The sequence below is a fragment of the Bos indicus x Bos taurus genome, chromosome 21, assembly GCF_003369695.1.
Source record: "Bos indicus x Bos taurus breed Angus x Brahman F1 hybrid chromosome 21, Bos_hybrid_MaternalHap_v2.0, whole genome shotgun sequence".
Lineage (NCBI taxonomy): Eukaryota > Metazoa > Chordata > Mammalia > Artiodactyla > Bovidae > Bos > Bos indicus x Bos taurus.
The window spans coordinates 26,678,554-26,705,759 of record NC_040096.1 but is presented as its reverse complement, the minus strand read 5'-3'; the positions used below and the strand labels follow the sequence as shown (position 1 = coordinate 26,705,759).

The following is a 27,206-nucleotide window of genomic DNA, read 5'->3' as shown; positions in this document are numbered from 1 at the left end:
ACCTTCCAATGCAGAAAACACGAGTTCAATCCCTGGTTGGAGAGCTAAGATCCCACATGCCTCGTGGCCAATAAACCCAAACATAAAACAGAAGCAATATCATAACCAATTCAATGAAGACTTTAAAAAATGGCCCACATTGAAAAGATCTTTTAAAAAAGATGGAGTTCCGTAAAGTATACAGTGAAAGATGATCACTGTAGATGCACTGTCATGTGCTCCTTCCTGGCTTCTGGCAGAAAACTGTCCTCCTGGGCCATGCCCCACCACTGGGGAGATCAGAGACCCCTGTGGACATAGTCTCAGGGGCTCTGCAATGCAAGTATATTCAGGATCATCCAGATGAGTACCTTCTAATGAAGTGCTGTGTACAGTTTCAGCGCCCACATTTGCATCATCTGGGATCCAGTCCTGACTGAACGATATCTAAATGCCCTCAAAAAAGTTTTCACTGTAATTAGAGTAAATGGCCTAAGTGAGTCACCAGACTGCATGTTGGTACAGGCATACCAATCTCCCCAAATGGTAGGAGATTCTGAAGGTTGCTAGCAGATGCACTAGACAAATCTTGACTTCACCTGCACTAACATTCAACTGTTCATTAGCAGTCAGTAAACATGCCATGAAGAACACCCCATGAACCAGCATTTGACTCCTTTTTTTTTTTTTTTTTTTTGCTATTAGACATTGATTTCCTTTTAGAGACTGGCTTAATAAAATAATGGCTTTGTGGCTCCAAATGAATTCAGTGTTATCACGTGGAGCAGGGGGATGATACAGGATAACTCAAACAATGGTCCTTTATGCACAAAATCAAATCAATCAAGACCCTAACAAGTGAAATATGAGATGTCAGCAATAAAGCTTTCTTCCTTGAAGCCCAACATCAGAGATTGGCAAGGTAGTGTACTGAGCTAATGTGGATGCTCTGAATTTCATTCATGTTACAGTTCTGTTGGCATATCATTTGTAAAATTGCTTTAAATTTATAATTGTATAAGAACTATAAGCTGGAACTCCCTTGGCGGTACAGTGGATAAGAAACTGTCTGCCAATCCTCCCTCTTCTGGGAGGATTTCTTATGCTGCCGTGCAACTGAGCTTGTGCAACACAACTACTGAGCTTGTTCTCTAGAGCCCACTTGCTGCAACTACCAAAACTCAAGTGTCTAGAGCTGGTGCTCTGTGACAAGAGAAACCACCACAATGAGAAGCCCAAACACTGCAACTAGAGAGGAGCCCCCACTCGCCACAACTCGAGAAAGGCCTGCTGGCAGCAACGAAGACCCAAAGCAACCAAAAATAAAATAAATACAGATGAAAGAAAGTGAAATTGCCATTTCCTGCTCCAGGGGATCTTCCCAACCCAGGGATCGAACCTGCGTCTCTTACGTCTCCTGAATTGGCAGGTGGACTCTTTGCCACTAGTGCCACCTAGGAAGCCCAAATATAAATAAAATAAATAATTAAAAAAAAAAACTCTAAGCTGAAGGAATGTATCCTTGGTGTGATATTTGTACATATTTAAATAACATAATAATAAGGGTAATTTAAGTCAACACTGGGACATCCTTGAGAATGCTCTTTCTTTAAAGGGGTCTGTGTCTTATTCAAGCAGGAGCAACACCGCCCTAGACTTACTAACCACACCGTAACCACCACAGCGCAGGCGGGCTCAACTGGCTGGCAAAGGCTCTCTTTAAACACCTACCTCAGGGATTGCCAGACAAGGACTCCAGCATGGGGAGAGCCTGGCTCACGGGGCCATTTAAACCTGAAAAGAAGGTCTTCTTGTTTGCGTGTCTGCTTTGTAAATATTGTCCTGGGCTGGGCAGGAAGAAGCAGATTTTTTAAAACACCCATAATCATCATCTTCCGTGTGTTCCTTTTGCCCTGGACTGGACTCACAGAACACAAACCGCCTCCTGCAGCTTTGTCAGGCTGAAGCCGACTGGTTTCTCCCCAGGGTGATAGGATCTCTCAGCTGATTTTATCAGTGCACCAAGCTTGTTCTTTGGGCTGTTGAGGTATCAGTCTGCCTCTCTCTCTTGCTTTCATGTGGTTGTGGGAGCTGGGATGGGGGTAGGTATTAACACAGAAACTGGGGTTTCGTGCTAGCTGAAGGCACACAGGGGCAAATGTACACTCTCAGGGCAGCAATGACGGTTCAGCCACGTGACCCGCTCCCAGCACTGGTTCCCTGAGAAACTCAGGCCTGGGCTATCTCCCACATTACAGAGGAACTAAACTGACTCAGTAGACAAGAGTCTGAGCAGACTCCGGAAGATGGTGAAGGACAGAGGAGCCTGGCATGCTGTACTTCATGGGGTTGCAAAGAGTCTGACACTATTTAGCAACTGAACACCTATAAGGAGATCAAATGAGTCAATCCTAAAGGAAATCAACCCTGAATATTCATTGTTGAAATCAACCCTTAATATTCATTCAGCTGTTGCTGAAGCTAAAGCTCCAATAGTTTGGCCACCTAATGCCAAGAGCCGACTCATTGGAAAAGACTGCGATGCTGGGCAAGATTGAAGGCAAAAGGAAAAGAAGGTATCAAAGGAAGAGATGGTTAGATAGCATCACTGACTCAACGGACATGAGTTTGAGCAAACTCTGGGAGATAGTGAAGGACAGGGAAGCCTGGCGTGCTGCAGTCCATGGGGTCACAAAGAGTCAGACATTACTTAGCAACTAAACAACAACAACAATGACAAAGGCAACAGCGAAAGTCTCTCTACCTTTTGCTCGCCACATGGTTTAGGCACTGTGATAAGAACTCTGTAAAGGCTTGTCCTAACCGGAGGGAAGAGATTTATTACAGAAGGAAGATCCATTTGCTCTCATGTCAGAGTCATTTTCAGAAGTTTTGAAATGTTCACCTGATGTGAAGAAATTCCAGTCATCCATTAGAAAAAAAAAAAAAAATGCTTCAAGAAAGCCTGATCCTGGGACTTCCCTGGTGATCCTATGATTAAGACTCCGAGCTCCCAAGGAAGGGGGCCAGGGTTCCATCTCTGGCCAGGGAACTAAGATCCTGAATGCAGCACGGTGCAGGCAAAAGTCTGATTCTGCCTAAAAATCTGCCCTCGCATGTCTGGAGCAGCTGGGGAAAGGAGATGGCATTCTCCTCCAAGGCTCAAAGGGTCCTAGGGACAACTGCACCCAAGCTTCTTGGCTCCAGGTAGGGACACAGGCTCAGAATGGTCAACCTGTCTCAGGCCACACAGCCACTTGGTGTGGAAGCCAAAAATAAAAATCAGGGTTCCTGGACTTTCCTGGTGGTCCAGTGGTTAGGACTCTGTACTTTCACTGCAGAAGGACAAGGGTTCAATCCCTGGTCAGGGAACTAGGATCCCACATGTTGAGCAGTGCTGCCGAAAAAAAAAAAAAAAACCTAGGGTGCCTGTTCCTTCTCCCAGAACTCTTACCATCTACTGACAACTCTCAACTTGGTCCCATATACTCTCTGGGGGTGCAGCAACATCACTTACAAACAGGCCAAGCGGAAGGCACCATTTTCTTCAGCAAGACATTAAGTCAGAGATCAGGGCCATTCAGCGCTGGAAAGGGATCCTAGAGTCCAGCAGATTAACTTTCCAGATAGGATCTTGGTAGCTCCCCATAACAGAGGATGAGAGAGAAGCCAAGAAGAGAGACCTGAGCTCAAACAGCAGATCTCCCCCCATCCCACCACCACACACACAGCCAGATTTACTGTGTATCTTTGGGCCAGTTGCTTAACTTCTCTGGGCCTCTTTTCATCTCATCTAGGTTGTCTGGATAGCACAGACCCACGCTTGTGGAACAGCAGGGAGAGCTCAAAGAGGCAAGAGATGCAAATACTGATCATAATGCCTGAAGGATAGTAGGTATTAAAGAAACTATAACCATCATTATCACCACCTTCATGCCTTACTTCCAGCCCAGGGAATTTTCCATGACTCTCTTGCTTCTTGCAAGATTCTTTTCGGTTTTGCTTTGATGTGGATGGACCTACAGTCTGTCATACATACAGAGTGAAGTAAGTCAGAAAGAGAAAATCAAGTATTGTATATTAACACATATATGTGGAATCTAGAAAAATGGTACAGATGAACCTATTTGCAGGGCAAGAATAGAGATGCAGACACAGAGATTGGACATGTGGCCATGGGGAGGGGTGAGATGAATTGGGAGATTAGATTTGACATAAATACACTACCATGTGTAAAGTAGATAGCTAGTGGGAAGCTGCTATATAGCACAGGGAGCTCAGCTCAGTGCTCTGTGAGGACCTAGAGGGGTGGGATGGGGGGGGGTGGGAGGGAGGCCCAAGAGGAAAGGGGACATATGTATATGTATAGCTGACTCACTCATTGTACAGCAGAAACTAACACAACATTGTAAAGCAATTATACTCTAATAAAAATTAGAACCCTAAAACTAAACCGTCTTGGTTGGACATTTCTTAATCCAAGTTGACCTAAAAATATGGATCAAAACTGAACTGAATACTGTTCATACATCTATTGGGAGGATGGCACTCCTGCCTGGTCATGTATAGCCATGTGAAGTCATCCATAGCCTTTGGAAGACTACACATTCATTCCTGGGAGAAATGCTGCCTGCCCACTGTATGGGTGGATGGAGTCCAGCCATCCCACAGCCCTAAGGGAGGGGCAGTCCACACTGGGTACTATTCACCCATGAAGGAGCAAAGTCTGGCTTTCATCCATCATCTCCTGGGATCACCCCACTGCTGTGCTGGGCAAGAAGGATGAGGCAGTAACTGCTGGTCTTCTTATGTGAGGACATACAGAATGGCCTCTGGAGGCAGGGCGGTTTGCAATGGGGTCAGCAATCCCCCCACCTCCTCTGGGCTCTGGGAAACATCAGTGGAGAACAGTGGTGTGGAGAAGCCATCCTGCCCTAGAAGGTCTGTGCCCAGTGCAAGCCCTGGGTACTTTTTGTCCTTCCGGCCAAGACCACGTGGGACTCAGAGGCAACTGGAATACTGGCTCTCATGTGTGGAAACATGAGAAACTCTATTGAGTTTCATCATTGTGAAGGTATGTCTCCTTACCCACAAGGGATCCTTCCAGATAAAATCAAGGTGGGAAGGAAGGAAATACCTGACTCTTATCTCCATGATTCTAATCTGCAAGCCTGGAATGACCCTTTCTTCCTACAGATAGATTTAGGATATATAGGTCTGTTATGATAGTAACCAACTGAGGACTCCCCTGGTAGTCCAGTGGTTGAAATTTCACCTTCCAACGCAGGGCATGTGGGTTCTATCCCTTGTCAGGGAGCTAAGATCCCACATGCCTTGTGGCCAAAAAACCAAAACGTAAAACAGAAGTAATATTGAACAAATTCAATAAAAACTTTTAAAATGGTCTGCATCACACTATTTACAATAGCTAGGACATGGAAGCAACCCAGGTGCCCATCAACAGAGGAATGAATAAAGAAGCCGTGGTACATATATATGTGATGGAATACTACTCAGCCATAAAAAAGGAATGCATTTGAGTTGGTTCTAATGAGGTGGATGAGTCCAGAGTGAAGTAAGTCAGAAAGAGAAAAACAGGTATCATATATTAACACATATATATGGAATCTAGAAAGATAGTACTGATGAACCATTGCAGGGCAGCAATGGCAATGCAGACACAGAGAACAGACTTATGGATATGGGCAGTGGGGAAGAAGGAGAGGGTGAGATGAATGAAGAAAGTAGTATGGAAGCATATACACTATCATATGTAAAATAGATAGCCAATGGAAATTTACTGTATGACTCAGGGAAATCAAACCAGGGCTCTGTAACAAACTATTAAGGTGGGAAAGAGTGGGAGGGAGGTTCAAGAGGAAAGAAACATATGTACATTTGTCCATTGAGTTGGTGATGCCATCCAAACATCTCATTCTCTGTCGCCCCCTTCTCCTGCCCTCAATCTTTTCCAGATCAGGGTCTTTTCCAATGAATGAGTCAGCTCTTCGCATCAAGTAGCCAAAGTATTGGAGCTTCAACTTCAGTATCAGTTCATCGAACGTATACTCAGGGTTGATTTCCTTGAGGATTGATTGGTTTGATCAACCTCAGTATTACTTCACAAAATCAGGGAGGGATCCATCATGGTACAAATAAGAAAACTCGGGCCTAGAAAAGTGAAACCTGCGGTTCAAGTTCACACGACAAGCCAATGACAGAATCTTGAACCCAAGACTTCTGACCTCAAAGTCATCACTCTCCTGGCCATGTCACAAGACAGGCGTGTTGGCAGGCTCGAAACCTTCCAGGACACGTACCCAACCCATAGATTTATTTCAGTCATTCAGAGATGCAGAGAAAAGCAGCAGGAATTGACCCAGAATTGCAAGAAAGTGATGTCACCGCTCCCGCCAGCCCACACCCCATGGTCATTATCTTAAAAGCCATGAGACCATCCATGAAGGCTGGTGCTGGAACCGTGCCCCTGTCAACATCCGGGTGTGTGGGCAGGACCTGGCTGGTCCCCTGGGAGCTCCATTGCTGACATGGTGGGTCAGGGCAGGAACCTCAGCTGGCAAGACCTGCCCACCCACACCCAGCTAAAGGCAAGGGCACCAGGAAGGGTGAACAGGGCTTCCTTGGGGCTCTAAGACCTGCCCTGCAGCAGCTGACAGCCTCAGCCAGCCTTCAGGGCACGCAGCCAAGATCCTGTGGGGTATGTCCCCTTCCCACCTCACAGTCCCCTCCCTCCTGGACATGACCACTCTCAGATGTTGGCTTGTCCTTGTGACTGTACTTGGAGGATGGCTGGCCAACATGTCTCCAAGAGAAGAACTGATGACCCAGCTGCCTGATAAGATGAATGCAAATGCCAGGACATGTATACACAATTGAGACTCAGAGAAATCATGCAAGGTGTCACCATGTAAGTACATCCAAGTGCAAGATTACTATGGAGGAAGGAATTCTATCAAATGTAGGTGTGGTGGATTGATCGCAAACAGGGCCTGACTCCCCCACCTTTTGTGGGCTTCCCAGGTAGCACTAGCAGTAAAGAATCCGCCTGACAACACAGGAGACACAAGAGACGTGGGTTCGATCCCTGGGTTGGGAAGACTCCCTGGAGGAGGGCATGGCAACCCACTCCAGTATTCTTGCCTGGAGAATCCCATGGACAGAGGAGCTGGTGGGCTACAGTTGATGGAGTCACAGGGTCAGACAAGACTGAGCACACACACACTCCCATTTCTCTTCTCCCTGGATCCATGTCCTTTGCAATACAGCATTGCAGCTTCTCCCATCACCAGGAAGAATCAGAATCTCCTCCCCTTGAACATGAACCAGCCTTGCTTCAGCCAAAAGAAGGAAGCAGAGTGGGCCTTCCCTAGTGATCCAGTGGCTAAGACTCCCAGCGCCCAGTGCAGGAGACTGGTGTTTGATCCCTGGTCAGAGAACTAGATGCCACAAGCCACAACTAAGACCTGGTACAGGGCTTCCCTGGTGGCTCCGTGGGAAAGAATCCACCTGCTAACTCAGGGGACACAGGTTCGATCCCTGGTCCAGAGAGATCCCACATGCCACAGGGCAACTCAGCCCGTGTGCCACAACTACTGAGCCTGTGCTCTAGAGCCCAGGAGCTACAACTACTGAAGCCCTCATACCCTAGAGCCGGTGCTCCTCAACAAGAGAAGCCACTGCAATGAGAAGCCCACACACCACAATTAAAGTGCAGCCCTGCTTGCTACAAGAGAAAGCCCAGCATAGCAACAAAGACCCAGCACAGCCAGAAGTAAACAAAAGAAAGTTTGGGGCCAAAAAAAGAGAAACTTTATTTTTTTAAAAAAGACCCGGTGCAGCCAAATAAATTAATAAAATATTTTTAAAAAGAAATACACAAACTAAGACATTTTTTAAAAGGGAGTAGAAGTGATGGTATGCCACTGAGCTTTGAGATCAATGCATGCTTTTCCTCTGTCTCACAGAACCAGATCAGCCACCTTAGAACACACCCAGGCTAGTCTGCTAGATGATGAGAGATACAAGGTCCAGATACACGGCCCAGAATACTGGACATGGTATACACGGTCCCCTCAGCCCCGCGGAAGACAGCCCGCTAACACCAAGCACGTGGGTCAGGACGACCTAGACCAGCCAGCCTCCAGCTGTTCTGCCAGCTGAACTGAGATGCAGATGAGCCAGTTGGCTGGCAGGTGCAGTCCAGCCACAGAAGGGGGCACCAGGCTGAGCTGTGTGCCCCATAGATCCCTACACCTGCAGGTCAACAGCTCCACTTTCTAACAGGCTTCTGAGAAGTTAAAAGAATAGGTAAACTCAACGTTTTTGCCCCAACATATCTTCCAAATAGGATCCGAAACAGTAGGAACCTCCATTATCTTGCAAGTCTTTCTAGAATGTGAATTTCTTCTCTAACTCTGATATAAAGGAAGGTTTTTGAAACCATGGTTTGTTGACTCCTGGAGAGTGTGACTATCGCATGTATTCAATGAAAAAGAAAAGCCTGGAATGAGGAAGAAGTCCTGAAGTAACATGACATTAAAGTCAAGGTTTTACAAGGATCTTATTAAAGAGAAGGACCAGCAGTTTAAAATGAGTTGCCACTCCCAATGTTAAGTAGTACAGCTGTGGGAAGACATGGAAAAAACAGTCACAGTCAATCATTAGTTATTCATCCATTCATTCCATAGAGGCAGCAGGCAGTGACTCCATCACATTCTACAATAAACTCTGAGTTTCTATAAATAAATAGGACATGAGCCCCTAGACAGAAGACAGGACTGAACATCTAGTGTTATAAATCATGGCATCTGGGAACCCAGAGGATGGGAAGGTTATTTCAGCTGCCTCTTCAACATACGTCAGGAACAAATTTCCTTACACTGTGTATATACAAGCTCCTGTTCCGTGGAAGAGACTGCACTCAGAATGCTGGCATCCCTCTGGACCATAGTCTGGGCATGCCTGGGAGTTCCCATGGGTGGTCTCTCTCACTCTTTGACTCACTGGGACACACAGATGATCACCCTCCCCAGGGAGGAATGATCGGGCTCCTTCCCCCAGGGAGCACTTCCCAGGGAGGCTAGCAGCCCAGTGTGCCACCGGACCGACCCTCATTTGGCTAAATTTTCAGAGTAGAACAGCCAGCAGTGCTAGCCGCGTCTCTGCAGAGCTTTCCAGACATAGCCAGGTCTAGTCTGCTGAGATGGAATCTCTAAAGCCCCGCCCAGATGGTCAGATCAAATGTCTGGCTGAATTCCTACCATGCTAGCCTTATCACATCCCTGCTATCTTCTCCACTGGTAACCAGATCAGCTAAGTTTTCACTGGCAGCAGGAGCCAATGGATAAAGCAGAGCTTGTTCAAGAAAACTGTGCTTGGATAATGGGTTGGTTGATTCAGGGGAAAATGAAGCGAGAGTCTCTCTTTGTACCATGAACTGAAATAAATTCCACACAGGTCTAGGAGCTTAAAAATCAATCCATGGGACTACCAGTGGTGGTCTAAGACTTTAGAATTATATACTGACAGAGGAAGATTGAAGGCAGGAGAAGGGGGTGACAGAGGATGAGATGGTTGGATGGCATCACTGACTCAATGGACATGAGTTTGAACAAACTCCGGGAGATAGTGAAGGACAGGGAAATCTGGCATGCAGCAGTCCATGGGGTCGCAAAGAGTCAGACACAACTGAGTGACTAAAGAATAACAAGAAGAAGAAATCTGAAGGAAATGGTCAACAGATTGGACTACATGAAAATATATCATGTATTTTACAAAATAACCAAAAAGGAAGACAGGGAGAGAGATCCATCTCCTGGCATCTCTCACTCCAGAGCTTCATCTCTCACCCCACTTGGCTTTGTCCATATATTATTACCTTGTTAAATTGCTGGTAGCTCCTTTCATGAACCACATGGTCTGACCTCCCAGTATCCAAAGGTCCTATCTCTGATCGACAGATTCTCACTATGTTGTCATGTTCAAATCAAGCAATAATCCTCCAGGAATAAAGGAATCCTCTCACTTTTCTGCCCACTCTGTGCCTTGAATGGATGTAGAATGTTTTACTATTCTCTTTTATTCACATGACCCCACCACAACTTGAATTGCAAGGTAGGAGCATGAGTTATTGGTTTTAGTACATTCCATGTCTGGTGTAGAGTGGTGGATTAATAAGTGTTTGCTGAATAAACTGGCTAAGCAAATGCAATATGTCCTGGTTTTATTGATTCACCTGGCACTGACTCAAAGCTTCAAGTCCCTGGTATCTTTCGCGATAAAAGTCAAACTAATAAATGCATTGCTGACTTATCACCCATGTAAGTGGGACACAGGGCATGCACCAGAAGTCCTGTGATAAGAGCATTTCATCCAGAGTACCTTTAGCCTGCTCATTCATTTTCCAGCAGTCTCCTCTTGTGTACATCTTGGGTTTCATGTTCTCAAGCAGAGCATCCACGATGAAAAATGGACCCGCTGAGGGTACACATTACTGACTCTGAATTTTGCTGCAGTCTTATCCATTTACAAAACACTCTGTGGTCTGAGTGTAATCAGCAAAGAGAAGCTAACCCAGATCTCTGTTTTAAATCTTTGCTAAGGTCTGTTTAAAGGTGTTTCAAAAGTGTTGTGAGGGGGAAAAAAGCATCTCTTTAAGGAAATGCTTTCTGGTACAAACTCACGCTGAAGCTGAAGTTCCAATACTTTGGCCACCTGATGGGAAGAGCTGACTCACTGGAAAAGACCCCGATGCTGGGAAAGATTGAGGGCAAGAGGAGAAGGGGGTGACAGAGGATGAGATGGTTGGATGGCATCATTGGCTCAATGGACATGAGTTGAGCAAACTCTGGAAGATAGTGAAGGACAGGGAAGCCTGGCATGCTGCAGCCCATGGGGCTGCAAAGAATCAAACAAGACTTAGTGACTGAACAACATCAAGAAGGTTGAGTTCCTTTAGGACTGACTGGTTTGATCTCCTTGCTGTCCAAAGGACTCTCAGATATTCAGGGTACCCTGCATGGGCTCAATTCACTGAAACCACCAAATGTCTAATTGCAACTCCAGGGCAGAGAAGAGCTAAGGGCTGGAAGGTCACCTTGGCACCTCTGCAGAGAGCGCTCAGGGTACCCATCTCATCCAGTTGAGCGGGACTATTTGAACTGAACTAGCACCCTTCACAGTGATGACTCTGTTCTCCCTAAAGGTGAGCTGTACATGAAAACTCTGTCCCATTTAACCACATTCCTTCCACCACCTCTGCTGCAGGTCAGTCAAACAAAGCAGTCAGGAATCTACCCAAGAATTTGTGAAGAATTAGGAAGGTGTTTATAAAAATTCAGCATCGGACTTTACTGGTGGTCCAGTGGTTGGGGGTCTGCCTGCCAGTTCAAGGGATATGGGTTCTATCCCTGATCAGGAAGATCCCATGTGCCACTGGGCAACATGCGCCACAACTACTGAAGCTCTCCTGCCCTAAAGCCCACGCTCCACAAGAGAAGCCACTGCAATGAGAAGCCTGTGCACCACTAGAGAGTAGCCTCCCCGCTCACCACAACTCAAGAAGAGCCCGAGCTGCAACAAAGACCCAGCACAGCCATAAATAAATAAATACACTTAAAAAAAATTTAAGTATAAAAGTAATTAGCACAAAAGTCACAAACACTCTGCTCCCACACTAAGAGTGGATACAGAAAGCATTGGCCTGGAAGGATAATTCCAAAGACACACGAGTCTCAGAACATTCTCCTCAAAGGCTCAGAGCTCAAGCTGCAGAGGGACTGGGCCTCACATGAGGCCATGAGGCCCCTGAAACACTTCAACTTAATGTTCTCCCTCTGGCCCCAGCACCAGGATTTCATTATAGGCAGTGCAGTTCTTAATGCCTTCACCGGACCCTAGGAAGTACATTCTCAGGTGAGAACTGGTATTCTCGAATGGACTTCCTGCCAAGAACACTACCCTCAGAAGTGAGGGACACCCAAGCCACCTGCCACCAGGAGCAATGGTCTAGTGTCCACCTCCTGATTACACCCTGCCCCTCATCAAAGTCACAGGCAAAAATGCCCTGACTCAGCTTTTAAGGACCACCATCACCTGTCCTCACTTTTACGGTCTCATTTCCAGGGAACTCCTAGACCTTCCCCCAAATATCTGATTTCTGGATTCTTGAAACTAAATTCAGGCTAGTCCTTCCCTCCTAACCTTCTCTCCTCCAGCCAGCAAACCAGATCCTCCTTCAAAGCCCAATCAAACAATATTATCAAAAATCTACAAACAATAAATGCTGGACAGGGTGTGAAGAAAAGGGAACCCTCCTATACTGTTGGTGGGAATGTAAATTGGTATAGCCACTGTGGAGAACAGCATGGAAATTCCTTAAAAAAAAAAAAACAAAACCAGAACTACTGTATGATCCAGCTATCCCATTGCTGGGCATATACCCTGAGAAAATCATAATTACAAAAGATACATGCACAAAAATGCTCATAGCAGCACTATTTACAATAGCCAGGACATGAAAGCAACCTAAATGTCCAACACCAGAGGAAAGGATAAAGAAGATGTGGTACATATATACAATGGAGTATTACCCAGCCATAAAAAGGAATGAAATTGTGCCATTTGCAGAGATGTGGATGGACCTAGAAACTGTTATACAGAGTAAAGTCAGAAAGAGAAAAACAAATATCATATATTAATGCATATATGTGGAATCTAGAAAAATGGTATAGACTAACCATTTTTGCAAAGGAGAAATAGAGACATGGACATAGAGAACAAGCATACAGACACTACGAGGGGAAGGGGGGTAGGACGAAGTGGGAGATTGGGATTGACATACACACACTACTGTATATAAAATAGAGGCCTAATAAGAACCTACTGTAGAGCACAGGGAACTCTCCTCAGTGCTCTGTAATGACTTAAATGCAAAGGAAATCCGAAAAAGAGGGGGTATATGTAAATGTATAGCTGAGTCACTATACATTAGTATATTGTGCAGAAACTAGCACAACATTGTATACTCAAAAAAAACACTGCCTCCATGACACCTTGTCTCTTTCCCCAGTAAAGTTACTTCTCATCAATCTGCAGTGCTTCCATACTGTCCACCCATTTACAGCACAGATTGTAGGTACCTGAAGGCCTACCCATCTTCTCAACTGAGAGCTTCTCCATGGCACGGAAATGTCATGAAGTCATTTCTGAATCCTAGGTGTCCTGAAAGAACTGGTGAATCAACAACTGTGTTTGGGTTACCTGTTATTCTCAAAACTCCTGTTATTCTCAAAATGCTTTACTATGAATTACAGAAGTCCCCTAAGCGTGCTTCCTCAAAATTTAAGAATCAAGCAACTTCAGTCATTATTTGGAGCACGGGCTTTCAGATTCACACAGACCTGGGTCCCTCTGCCAACTCCATCACACCCAGGCGAGTGACCTCAGGTGGATCAGTGGTCAGGATTCAAGCTCTCACTTCTGAGGGCCCAGGGTTCAACCCCTGGTCGGGGAACTAAGATCCCACCTGCCGTGTGCCCTGGCCAAAAAAAGAGGGGAAGGGGTGAGGTGGCGGAATGCAACCCCTAGCTGGGAGGCTCATCCAAAAAAGAAAAATAAAACCAAAATATGACTCTACACCTCTCTGATCTCCAGACCTTGGAAAGGTGATGTCCTCAAACAATAGCAGAGCAGAAGCTCAAGCTCACACTTAATAGGCAAGATTCAATAGAAACATCATTTCTTCTCCGTGTTAAAAATAGTTTCTTATTTAAAGTAACTGTATGTGGGGCATGTTTAAAGTAAAAATGAACTTCACTGGCACCGGTCCTTCTCAGAAAATCCTGGGACATGTTTATCTATTACCATTTGTAACAACATTGCCCAATGATTTTAAAATTAAAAACAGATTTCAGCTCTGCCACCAAGTAAGTTCAAGTATATACACAGCCCACAGTTAGGTCATCAAAGGAAACTCTGAGGTTCCTCAATGCTGGGAACCAAGTCGGTGCCTCCGAGATGGCCGTACTTTTTATTTCCACAAAATCACTTCACTGCGAAGAAATCCTTGCTATGAAAGCTCCGAAGCCCAGCTCCTATAACTGCTTTCTCTTTTGTTCCCAGGAACTGAATTGAGAAATCTTGTGAACGCAATGCCTTCTTAAGAACTCACAGCCACAGTGAAACATCAGTCCAGCATAATTGGCAAAATACTTACCATGGAACACCACAATTCCTCTCTCCCCAGAACGGAAGACAAGCAACGGAAAAGGGAAAATATCAGCTTCAGATCACATGGATGTCTAGAGAGGACCCACACGCCTCTCCTCCACTTTCCCTAAGACTCCTACACCCCCAGTTCAAATCAACAGGTAGGTTAAGAGCCAGAGGCACATTTAGCATCCCCAAAGCTTGCTCCCCTGTCTCTGATACTGATCTCTTTCTGTAAAAAATAGTAATACCCAGATATGTTTACTGAACAAACCACATTCTCCCTCACTGAATTGATACTGCCTTCACTTTCACTTTTCACTTTCATGCATTGGAGGAGGAAATGGCAACCCACTCCAGTGTTCTTGCCTGGAGAATCTCAGGGATGGCGGGGCCTGGTGGGCTGCCATCTATGGGGTCGCACAGAGTTGGACACGACTGAAGCGACTTAGCAGCAGCAGCAGCAGCAGCAGCATGTCTTACATTATGGACTTCCCTGGTGGCTCAGACGGTAAAGCGTCAGTCTACAATGCGGGAGACCTGGGTTCCATCCCTGGGTCGGGAAGATCCTCTGGAGAAGAAAATGGCAATCCACTCCAGTCCTATTGCCTGGAAAATCCCATGGACAGAGCAGCCTGATAGGCTACACAGTCCATGGGGTCGCAAAGAGTCGGACACGACTGAGCGACTCAGGCTTCCTTGGTGGCTCAGATGGTAAAGCGTCTGCCTGCAATGCGGGAGACCCGGGTTCGATTCCTGGGTCGGGAAGGTCCCCTGGAGAAGGAAATGGCAATCCACTCCAGCACTCTAGCCTGGAAAATCCCATGGACGGAAGAGCCTGATAGGCAACAGTCCATGGGGTCGCAAAGAGTCAGACACGACTGAGCGACTTCACTTTCACTTTCATGTCTTACATTGGAGCTTCCCTGGTGGCTCAGCAATGAGAATTGCTCAGAGAATGGCTCAGAGTGGCTCAGAGAATCCGCTTGCAATGCAGGAGATGCAGGTTCAAACCCTAGTTCAGGAAGATCCCCTGGAGGAGGAAATGGCAACCCACCCCAGTATTCTTGCCTGGAGAATCCCATGGACAGAGAAGCCTAGAGGGCTATGGTCCACAGGCTTGCAAAGATTTGGACACGACGGAAGTGACTTAGCACAGCACATGTCATACATAAAATGTTCATACATATTGAAAAATATCTGTAGGGCATTTATCCTCCTATTGATCTGTTTTCATTCTTATAAGACAACCATATGATCTATTTATATGTATTTATATATATGGTTTATTAGAGTATAATTGCTTTACAATGTTGTATTAGTTTCTGCTGTACAACAAAGCGAATCAGCTATATGTATACCTATATCCCCTCCGTCCTGAGCTTTGCACCCACCCCCAGTCCCACCACTCTAGGTCATCACAGAGAGCTCTGCACCAGAAAATACCAGAACAGAACCAGCACTGATGATAAGGACTTTGACTTCCCAACAGGAAAGAGCCCTGAAGGAGGTTAGTCAGAAGAAAGTTGAGGCAAAGATGCAAAATTTAAGATAGGACCAAAAACTCAGTCAATCAATGTAACTAATATTGTATCACAACATTTAACAATCTAAATAAATGCCAGAAATCTGTAGTGAATCAAATGTCAAATTTTTCAAGAAAGACAGAAATAGTATCACTGGTTTTTCTTTTTGCCTCCAGGACCTACAGTTGCTTGTGTCTCATAAAATGGGCTTCCCAGGTGGCACTAGTGGTAAAAAAAAAACAAAAACAAAAACAAAAAACCCTCCTGCCAATGCAGGAAATACAAGAGACATGGGTTTGATCCCTGGGTCAGGAAGATCCCCTGAAGGAGGGCATGGCAACCCACTCCAGTATCCTTGCCTGGAGAATCCCATGGTCAGAGGAGTCTGGCGGGCTACAGTCCATGGGAGTCAGAGTTGGACATGACTGAAGTGACTCAGCACTTCGTACACACAAAAGGCTATAGAATTGACCAGCCACAAGCCTGGGGCTCAGCTGTGAGTACCCGTTGGGTGAAGCTTGGGGATGGCTGTGGGAAGGGAAGAGAAAGGAACCAAGTGGACTCATGGCTTAGCGATGCTGGGCAGAAAAAACAACCTTTTGCTGAGTAACATGGAAATAGATCTGAAACATATGGATTAAATTCCTCCCAAAATAAACACAATTTTTAAAGGAAAGGAAAAGTACTTAGCCACTATGTTTGAGGTTTTCCTGAACCCAATCCTTTGGAAAATTGACACACGAGTGAATTACTCAGTGGTTATAACACAGCCGGCTTTGAAACAGGCTCGTCATAAACCACCAGTTTGTTTTTCAAACAAAAAATGTTAACGGTTTGCCTAAATCTGCTCCCTTGGCTCAGTCCTTTCGAGGTTCATTCTTGTTGTTCTTTACAGGATGGGGAACTGCTCTGCATGGCCACTGTCTGCCTGAGAAGCTCTGGGTTCTAAGCCCCAAGAATTAGGGGAGTTCAAGGAGACCAAGCTGGGAATAATGGCCCCTACTACACAGCAAGGACAAGAGCCCTGGAAAGAAGGCGGGTTACTGATGCACTGGACTAAGAGCTAGACAGACATCCAAGATGTCCTCCTGTAACTTCCCTCATGGTCCAGGGGTTGAGACTCTGCTAGTTTCTACTGCAAGGGCGCAGGTTCAATCCCTGGTCTGGGAAGTTCTACGTACCATGCAGGAAAAAAAAAAAAATAGATCATTCTGTACCAGCTCCAAACCCTTGGGCATCAGTGTCCTCATCATTCACATGCAGGCACCATTGCCCCCTCCGGGGACCAGAGAGAAGGAGGGCACGCAGCGGGGTGAGAGCCGGGCAGTAGCCGCTGCAACCAAGTAGACAGCTCAGGCTCATCAGTGGCCATCCATCAGACAGTCCTGTGGGATCTAGGAAGCCAGTGTCATTGGTCACCTGGCCTGACAACTCAGGGCAACCTAAGAGCCTGTGTAAGGCCAGCCCTAGGAAGCTAGAGGAAGCTGAATCCTCACAGTTTGGGAGTCAATCCTATAGTTCCTGGTGGACCAGTTTCCAAAGCAATGGGCACTGATGTCAAGACCCTTGGACACAAGACCATCTGGATAGAGAGGCTGCTGATCACCAGCTCTTTCTTGACACTGCCTAGTTCAGTGGGTTGTTGGTCTGGCAGCAGACACAGCCCCAGGCAACAGCACGTGTATATCCTGAAAGGAACCCTCGCTGTCCCTTCCCTCCCTCAGGGTTTCTCAAGTACCCAGTAGTGCTCTCTAGACTGAGCATACCTCACATTCGTCACCTTAAATCAGTCACATGATGATGCTTTTAGAGCTTGCTCTGTGTCTAGGTGGTGCTACTAATATAGAATCCACCTGCCAACACAGGAGACATGAGACAGGGGTTCGATCCCCAAGTCAGGAAGAGCCCCTGGAGAAGGAAATGGCAACCCACTCCAGTATTCTTGCTTGGAGAATCCCATGGACAGAGGAGCCTGGTGGGCTACAGTCCACAGGGTCACAAAGAATCGGACACGACTGAAGTGACTTAGCATGCACGCCCACACAGTGCATACAGGGAGTTCTTCAGATCCCTTTCTAAGGACAAGGACCATCCATCAGTGAGGGGTGGGGCTCCCTTCGGGCATTGTTCCATTTAGAGCATCAATTTTCTCCTTTGAGAGAGCTTTGTAAGACACACACAGGAGCTCCAGCTTGAACTGGAACCTTCCGCCTCACCCTGGGCCAGTGGAACTTTTCTATTCTTAAGCTTCTGGCTTAACAGTCCCTTTTCAAAATTCACTCTCAAAAACATCCTGCCTTTAAATTTTACATTTGGCTAGTTTACACAGATGAAAAGAGATGCGAGAGCCTCGGTAGAATTTGTTGAGTCTTATACCCAGAAATATGCTTTTATTTTTTTCCCTTGCCAACTTTTTTAGAATCTGAAAAGTCTTGGACAGTTAGACAAGGTTGCAAGTAAAAAAGCCCATTTCTGCAAGAAGCTCACTGCTCTCTTTGCTTCCCCCGGTGGACAGCTACTGCTGGAGACTTCTGAGCCAGCACCTGCCACACTCCCTTTCTCACGGGGAGCCCGTGTGCCCCACATTTGTCAGTGTCACACAGGACAATTCTGGTTTCCTTCCACTGACAACTATTGACACAACAACCAGCAAGGCATCCAGAATGTCAAGAAGCACAGCAAGACCAATCACAATAAAACTAAGATAACACTCTTCATAGGACTGCCAAAAGCAATGAAAAATTCTCCAGGACAGAGGTTTCCAAACCATGCTCCATGGAACCCCTACAGTTCTGTGGAATTCTTTAGAGGCCACAAGACAAAACCCAAACCCTCACAGCCACAGCCACGTTTTCTCTGGTTAGTAAACTGGATTTAGTAAGATTTTGTAGAAAAAAAAAATTTATGGTTAAAGTAGTTTTAAACCACTGACCCGAGAGACAAAGGCTCCAGAGACCTACAGTTGCCCAGAGGGATGTTCTCTCTCTTCAGCTTTAGAGAGTTCATGCACCTGAGGCAGCTACAGAACTTCATGCAACTGAAGGGTTGCAAGAAATGAAATGTTTAGGCCTGTCTGTGCTTCTGGATTTTTCTGCATGGCCTCCGCATTTTCCCTCATGGCATGCTGCAGTCCATGGAGTCGCAAAGAGTCAGACACAAGTGAGTGACTGAACTGAACTGACTGTGCTTCTGGATTTTTCTGCATGGCCTCCTCTCTGCATAGAATGCCTTCTGAACTCTACTCTCCACATTTGCCTCACCAGAAAATTCCTCTGTGTGTGCTCAGTTGCTCAGCTGTGTCCAACTCTTTCGTGGCCCCATGGACTGTAGCTCATCAGGCTCCTCTATCTGTGGGATTTGCCAGGCAAGAATACTGGAGCTGGTTGCCATTTCCTTCTCCAGGGGATCTTCCCAACCTAGAGATCAAACCTGCATCTCCTGCATTGGCAGGTGGATTCTTTACCACGGAGCCATCTGAGAAGCCCCAGAAAAGCCCTGTAAACTCCTGCTAATCCTTCTAGATGCACCTCTTCTCATGCCACTTCTCAGGGGAGCTTCTCAAGGGATGACCCCTGGCTTTGCCTGCCCCCAAGCAGGCCCTCTGCCCACCACACCTCCTGACCCATCTGTCCTAGCCCTGGTCACACTGCATGGCAACCGCTGATTTGGATGTTTGCTTCTCCATGTGGGGGCTTCCCTGGTGGCTCAGTGGTGAAGAATCTGCCTGCCAATGCAGGAGATACGAGTTTGATTTCTGGTCCAGGAAGATCCCCTGGAGAAGGAAATGGCAACACACTCCAGTATTCTTGCCTGGAGAATCCCATGGACAGAGGAGCCTGGCAGGCTACAGTCCATGGGCCCACAAAGAGCTGGACACGATTGAGTGACTAAACAACAACAACCCCTTCATGGGACTGTTAGCTCTGGAGGACAGAGATCACTTATTCAACTATGCCTCCTTCATGGCTAACACAGGGTCTCCCCTTAGAAGATGCTCAAACCAGTAGTCAATTTCTTCCCTGCTCCCGGATGCATCAGTGGCGACTAAATGCAGTTGCATACCTGCATCTTGGGCTGCAGGGGGCATCTCCAATGGCCAGTTCATCCCCACAGTAATGCCATAGGGAGGGCAGTTGAGGAAGATCATTGAGCCTAAATTTCATTTTCAGGTTCCAAAAAAAAAAAACCAGTTGTGTCTTCAGAGTCAAATAAAGTTGTTGAAATGTAAACACGCATTCTCAGTGTCTGGAAGAGGACTGAGATGAAATTCCCCAAGTGATCTCTTAATACCACCAAAATTACACTCAAATGCCTCTGCCAGGCAAAGATAAATTGCCATTTTCACAATGGTCTTGCACTTAAAAGTAACTTGGCCCAGGGAGCTTTGGAAAATTTATTATGACCGGGAAAAGGGGAAACTCAAAGGGGTTCAAGATATTTAGTCTACTGATAAGACAGCTTAGGAGTGACAATAATTATCTCCAAGAATTTGAAGGGTCGTTAGCAGGTCATTAGAAGGACACCGGCCAGCTGGGCCCCATCTACTTGGACATCAGAAATGGACTCTAACTACACCAAAACGAGTTGAGTTAGGGCTTCCCCGGTGGCTCAGTGGTAATGAATCTGCCTGTCATTGCAGGAGATGCACATTCGATCCCTGATCCAGGAAGATCCCACATGCCTGGAGCAGCTAAGCCCATGTACCATAACTACTGAGCCTGCGCTCTAGAGCCTATGAGCTGCAACAAGAGAAATCACTGCAATGAGACGGCCATACACCACAACTACAGAAGAGCCTGAGCAGCAACAAAGACCCAACACAGCCAATGAATAAATAAATACATTTTTTTTTAAGTATGAAGACCTTAAAAAAAAAAAAAGTCGTATTAGTGTCACAAAATGCCAGCAATGATGTAGGCCCTGGTGACCCAAAGAAAGCTCGTGGACCAGCAGCATCACCTGGGAGCTTGTCAGAAATGCAGATGCTGGCCCCACCCCCCAGATCTGTCTGATCAGAATTTGCATTTTTACTAGCGCCCCAGTGACTTGCTTGCACGTTCGAGTCTAAAAAACTCTGCCATGGTACCTTCCTTGGTTCCACATGTTGAGCTAGGTTGCTTCAGTCGTGTCCAATTCTTCACAATCCTATGGACTGTAGCCCACCAGGCTCCTCTGTCCGTGAGGATTCTCCAGGCAAGAATACTGGAGTGGGTTGTCGTTTCCTCCTCCAGGGGATCTTCCCAACATAGGGATTGAACCCAGGTCTCTTAAGTATCCTGCACTGGCAGGCAGGTTCTTTACCACTAGTGCTACCTAGGAAGCCCCACGGGCTGGGTCTGTCCTCATAGCCATAAAGTCTCAGGCCACCAGCATGAACTCCTGATCCCAGAAAAGGCCACATATTATAGTAGGCTCCTGGAGAAGTCAGCACCCCCCTGCCCCACACCGCGCCCTCCCCCCGATGATGAATAGAGACAAGAGAGGCAATAGTCTAGCACAAATACTTTGCATGCCAGAAGGACCCTTTTCTAGATGGGCCTTCCCTGTGACAGAAAATGCCTAATGGCTAAGCTCTTCTGTGGACAGCTGAAGGAAAGAAATTCTTAGGGTTTGCAAAAGCTGTTGTCTGGTCAAAGCACTTTAAACCCAAGTTATATCTATCATGTGGCTGTCCTTGTGAAAGATTCAGATAATGCCTCAGCAATTTCCCCACATGAGGAGCCAGACTGTCCGGAGCTGGAGAGCGGAAACCTGTTCTGAGTGAGTGTAGGTGGGGGAGGTGGCTGCCTGGGCTCCGCCACACACAAACCTCGCTCCCTCACCTGCAAGGGATGGGAAGGGAGAGGTGGACTCAGATGCTTGGAGCCAAACTGAGCCTAGAGAGGGGCCCTGGAAGGTAACATAGGAGGGGAGAGTCACAGCTTCTCTCCCTTGGGGTGGGGAAGTGAGTTTCCTGGCACCGAGGGTACAAAGCAGAAAGCAAATGTATATTTGATGACATTTCTCTGCAGGCAGCCTCTCTTCCAAAGAGCCAAGTCTGAATGAAGCCTGGTACCAAAGCAGAGAGCGGAAAGAGGATAGGGAACCTCCCAGAGAGGCTAGGAGAGCCCCTGGAAGTGCAGATGTTAATAAGACTCACTGTGATAATGTACCAGGTGTGCGCGTGCGTGCTCAGTGGTATCTGAACTTGCAACCCCACGCACTAGCTCAACACGCTCCTCTGTCCATGCAATTTCCCAGGCAAAAATACTTGAGTGGGAAGTGGGAAAGAGGTTCAAGAGGGAGGGGACATATACATATCTATGGCTGATCTATGTTGATGTATGGCAAAAAAACAACACCACAATATTGTAAATCAATTATTCTCCAAATAAAAATAAGTAAATTAAGAATAATAAACAAAACTGGAGCGTGTTGCCATTTCCTTCTCCAGGTGATCTTCCCCACCCAGGGATTGAACCCCAGTCTCTTGGGTCTCCTGCATTGGCAGGCGGGTTCTTACCAGCTGAGCCACCAGAGAAGCCCAACAGGCACCACAATTCTGTCCAATTTACCAAAATGTCCATTTGCCATGCTCTTGGGAAAGGAGGCTCTGGGCCCAGCTGATCAGCCGGCAAAACAGTAAAAAGGAACTCAGTCTCTGCCTAGACCCATTACCATCCTAATCTCCTACTAACCTAACCAGACACAGGAGAGTAAGAATGTAATCACTTCCTGTTCCCTGTTGAAAAGAACTGAGTTGCTTCCATATAATGATCAAAAATGCAGCAAAAGGAGACAACTGATGCAATATCTGGAGGAGATGAACCATTTTGGTATTTGCCATCATGTGGAAAGAGAGATGTAGGGATTTCTGGTGGTCCAGTGGCTAAGACTCCAAGCTTCCAAAGCAGGGAGCCCAGGTTCGATCCCTAGCCAGGGAACTAAATCCCACACACTGAAACTAAGAGTTTAAATGCTACAACTAAAGATCTTGCATGCTTCGACTAGGACCCAGGCTTGTTGTTGTTCAGTGGCTCAGTCGTGTCCAATTCTTTGCGACTCCATGGACTAAAGCATACCAGGCTTTCCTGCCCTTTACTATCTCCTGGAGTTTGCTCAAACTCACGCCCATTCAATAGGACCCAGTATGGTCAAATTATTTAATTAAAAACTTTAAAAAAGAGAGAGATGTTACCTAGACTGATCATGGATATGAGGTCTTGTGGATTTGACCCATAAACATAACTTTGTTTCTTTTAGAAATCAACATGCTTGTATTTATCTTTTGAGTTATAACTATAAATGCAAAATGTGTTTATCAAACTGTGCTGCTCCATCAATACCACATGAGGTATTAAAAGGGGGTCACTTAAGCAGCAGGCCTCAAAAGATGCTGAGAGTCACCCCCATCAGCCCGCCAGCCATCCCCACTTAATGCCACACTTGCTATTTCATCTGTCTGTCCCAGCCACTCAGAAGCTGCTGCAGCAGACAGAATACTACAGGATCCAGGAAAAGCCTCTTTCTGTCTCTCACACCAGTCCCTCCCCTTCTTTGGCCCTCTACTCCAAAAGGATTCTGTAGTTAGATAGTTTTCCTACCAGTAAGTCTTGTGTGCTGGAAACTGGAACAATACAGGAGTCCAGAGAAGAGAATCATGATTTCAAGTTCAGCCAGGGCCCACGTCATCATTCACATCACCAGATAGACGAAAGATTCCCAGAATCCGTGGACTGCATCCATCAGTTCCACTCCTTCCAGATGGAGGGAGCTGAGATGACTTTGATCTACTAAGGAAAAAATATATATATATATGGAAAATCTAAGAGCATCAGAATGTAAAACTGGTGGAAACACACACAGACACCCACATGTACACCCATACTTTTTGTAGGAAAAAAAAATCTAACTGTGAGATTGGACTCAGTACAACTCCATTATCCAAACTTCTGCATGATGTCACATATTCAACTTGACTCAGTGGTAAATAATCCATCTGCCAATGCAGGAGATGAGGGTTTGAGCTCTGGGTCAGGAAGATCCCCTGGAGGAGGGCATGGCAACCCACTCCAGTATTCTTGCCTGAAGAATCCTATGGACAGAGGAGCCTGGAGGGCTATAGTCCACAGGGTTGCAAAGAATTAGACATGATTGAGCACACCAGACAGAACCTCAAAGACAGAGCTGGAGGAAATCTTCAGATCTATCTGTGACCACCTAAGTGGCAATGCTCCAGGCAGAGTATGGTAGTGTTTTGGTCCAGGTCTCACAGTCAAGCAAGGTTCAAACACAAGGGCACGTGCCTCCTGACTAGGAGCAACCATTCAGGGGTCTCCTAGACCATATGCTGCCCTAGTACATCGACCCCACACTTCATCCTCCAGGAATCAAGAAATGGGGCTGCAGTGGGCACTTCCCATCAATACCCAAGGGAACCTCACCTCCAAGAGGACAAGGAGTTCCCTCAGAAGATCCTGAATTCCTCTGAGAGAAGGATCAGGAAGAATAGATCATCTCAACCAGAGGGCTGTGATAACATTTTGAAAATGACTTACTTTCTCCAAGTGGCACAGGTGGGGAAAACAGGCAACTGATTTGTTTCATGCAAACATTCTTCCACTGATCTTTGGTGAACACGTTAGGGTTTTTTTGTTGTTGTTGCTGTTGTTGTTGCTTTTGTTTTTTCCAACACTGTAATCAACTTCAGCACTTTCATCATTTCTATCGACAAGTTCTCGAACATGAATATAAAGTGGAGCTGGAGTCCCTATCAAACAATCACTAGGTTAGGAGAGACAGCAGAGGGCTGGTGAATGTAATCCAAAAGCAGTGCACAACCGACTTTAAAATATACCTCTGGGAACTTCCCTGGTGATCCAGGGGTTGAGAGTTTGAGCACCCAATGCAGGGGCATGGGTTTGATCCCTGGTTGGGGAGCTAGGATCCTGCATGCTGAGTGGCATGGCAAAAAAAAAAAAGTAAAATATACTTATAATCACTACCATTTTAAGAGCTTTCTTTGTGTTTAGCATGGATATAAGTGCTTTACATTTTACTACTTAATTCTCACTGGCAACTCTGCAAGGTTGGTTGTGTTGTCCCCGGTTTCCATATTGGGGAAATAGACAGAGTTTAAGCAACTTTTGAAAAGTCACACAAGCTGTCTTCAAAAATGAATAAAGATGCTTGAGTGTTTTTACTCTCTATAGGCCTTCTACCAGACACAAACAGAAGCAGATCTTCTGAGTTTCTGGCGATGTTAAGATGAAGGAAGCTACATCTTCTACATAGCTGAAAAATTACAAAAAGAAGAGCCTCAGCCAATGTCATTTCTTATCAGAGAACGGAGATGTTTAATTTGCCCAGATTAACTCCTACAGGTTCTCTGCAGCCTGTTTCCAGGCAGCCAACTTGCAAAATGCTCTACTGGGCTAAAGAGGAACCAATGGAAGCCTCTTTAAGAGTGTTATGCGCCTGGGAGGAAGCGATTGGGCTCGGAAAACAGCACAGCTGCTTTTGCAAAAGCATCCAAACTCATTCTCTGTAAACGTGATCTATCTGCTTTTTCTCCATTCTGTCCCTGTAACTGTGAAACTAGTATCGCCTTCCGGTACCGTATTTACTAAAGAATTTAATAATGCGGAATATGATCCTATGTCAAACGCCTAAAACAGTTTGGGGGGGGGGGGTGGTCTCTAATTAGGTCTGGCACCATCTCACTGTCTCAGCGTGCGTTGCACAATTACAACACCTCGGAGGGCCCCGTGGTGCTGCAGAGAAGCCCCCCACGACACCACACTGAAAGTCGGGTAAGAGCTCAGCTTCAGGGCGATCTCGGAGCAGGTCACAAACCACCCAGGCTTCCTTTATCCTCCTGAGTGGCTCACGTCGCCTCGGGACGGGATCCCGAGGGCTCCCGCAGACCATCGGCCCTTCTCCACCTGCCCTGTACCCCTACTCTCCGAGTCTGGAAGGAAAGCCGCGCCACTTCCCCGGAGACCCAGGGCCACCGACCGGGAGTGGAGGAAGCGGCTGGGAGCTGTCCATGGTGGCGCCGCGCCTGGGCACGCAGAGCCGCCGGCTCCCGCCCCCGGGCGCGCCCGGGATCACGCTCCAGACCGCCGGAATGGAGAGACAGACTCGCTCCCAGCCTGCAGCCAGGCACTGGCTCACACATCAAAAGTTCAGTTTTAAAAGGGTTTTCTCACCTGTGGGCAGCCTTGGCTGCACGAAGCAGGACTCAGGACCTCAAACCCGGCTCCTGGCGGCGCGCCTGGGACGGCCGTAGTGTTGGACCCTTGGGGAACCGCGGCGGTCTTGAGAGCGCGGACAGCGAGTCTGCGGCGGAGGACCTCGGCGCACTGAGCTCCTTTCTCAAGAGCACATGCGTCCCGCCGGCTTCACTCCAGAGTGTCTCTGGCCCTGGTTCCCAGAGTGGCGAGCTGGAGACCTGGCCACGGCCCTGGCCTGGGCTCCGCCAGGTCCCTGTCTTTATTCCCAACCTTATTTGACCTTTCTTGGAGCTGACATTCCTCGCCAGGGACTGCCGAACCCTCTTGTAGCGATGCCAGGTTGAGCGTCGTAGTCTAGACACCAGTAGGGGTTCTCCTGTCATCTAACATTCAATTAACCTCCACCCGTCGTGTGCCAGAGCGATGCTGGGTGCCTCACGCCGTCGGGGAGAGCGCGCGCGGGGAGGCAGCAGGAGGCGGAGGGGAAACGAGAAGGAAGATGGTGCTCAAAGCCGAGCAGCAGGGCGCAGACCTGTTGCCAGGTGCGCGCTCACTAGTGCACGGTGTGAGCCGGCTCCCTGTGAGCTGGACTCCGCGATCTGACCCTCGGAGCAGTCACTCCTCGACGAGACACTTCGGGGCGCAAGTATCTCCCCGGAGACATTCAGAACGGGGGAACTCTACAGAAAACGGGGACCTGCTCCCCGCCGGATGCGCTCCGAGGACACTGGCGCCCCCCCGGCACCTGCCCCGTGCAAAGTCTCACACGACCTCAGAGAAATCCCACAGCAGACGTGTGCCCATCAACAGACACGTGGACAGACAGACAGACAGCACAGCACAGACTGGACAGACAAGCCCATGACGCGGTGCGTTTTCCCTAACACCGGTGGAGGCGCCGAACCCCCCATCTCCCCTCCCCTCTGAGGCTGAGCAGTCCACACAGCCCCGGCGCGCCGAGCCGGCCCGCTTACCTCTGGGTCGGTAGCCGAGACACTCTCACGCCTCGCGGGCCAGAGGCGCTGCGGTCAGAGCGGTCGGGTGGCACACTGACCGGCCCGGTTATGTCCCGGGACTCGGGCAAGCCGAGTGGTAGTTCGTCCGGGAAAGCGGGGTTCAGCCCCTGACCGCGCTCAGCTCCGCCGGCTCCGCGCGCCGCTGGCCCTCTCCAGGATCAGCCGGGGTGCACCGCGCTGCGCTCGCCCGCGCTCCCCGGCCGCCCGCCAGAGCGGCGGCTTTTATAGAGTGCTGCCTGCTC

General features: G+C 47.4%; 1 protein-coding gene across 2 annotated transcripts in view; it reads right to left on the bottom strand.

Annotated features, from left to right (window-relative positions):
• Nucleotides 1-27,171, bottom strand: part of CEMIP (cell migration inducing hyaluronidase 1) — a 160,219-nt gene extending 133,048 nt beyond the window's left edge. For both annotated transcript variants that reach the window (XM_027521094.1, XM_027521095.1), the window contains exon 1: nucleotides 26,923-27,171. The gene's annotated coding sequence lies outside the window, so the exon portion shown is untranslated. The remainder of the gene's footprint in view (nucleotides 1-26,922) is intronic.
• Nucleotides 27,172-27,206: the final 35 nt, after the last annotated feature.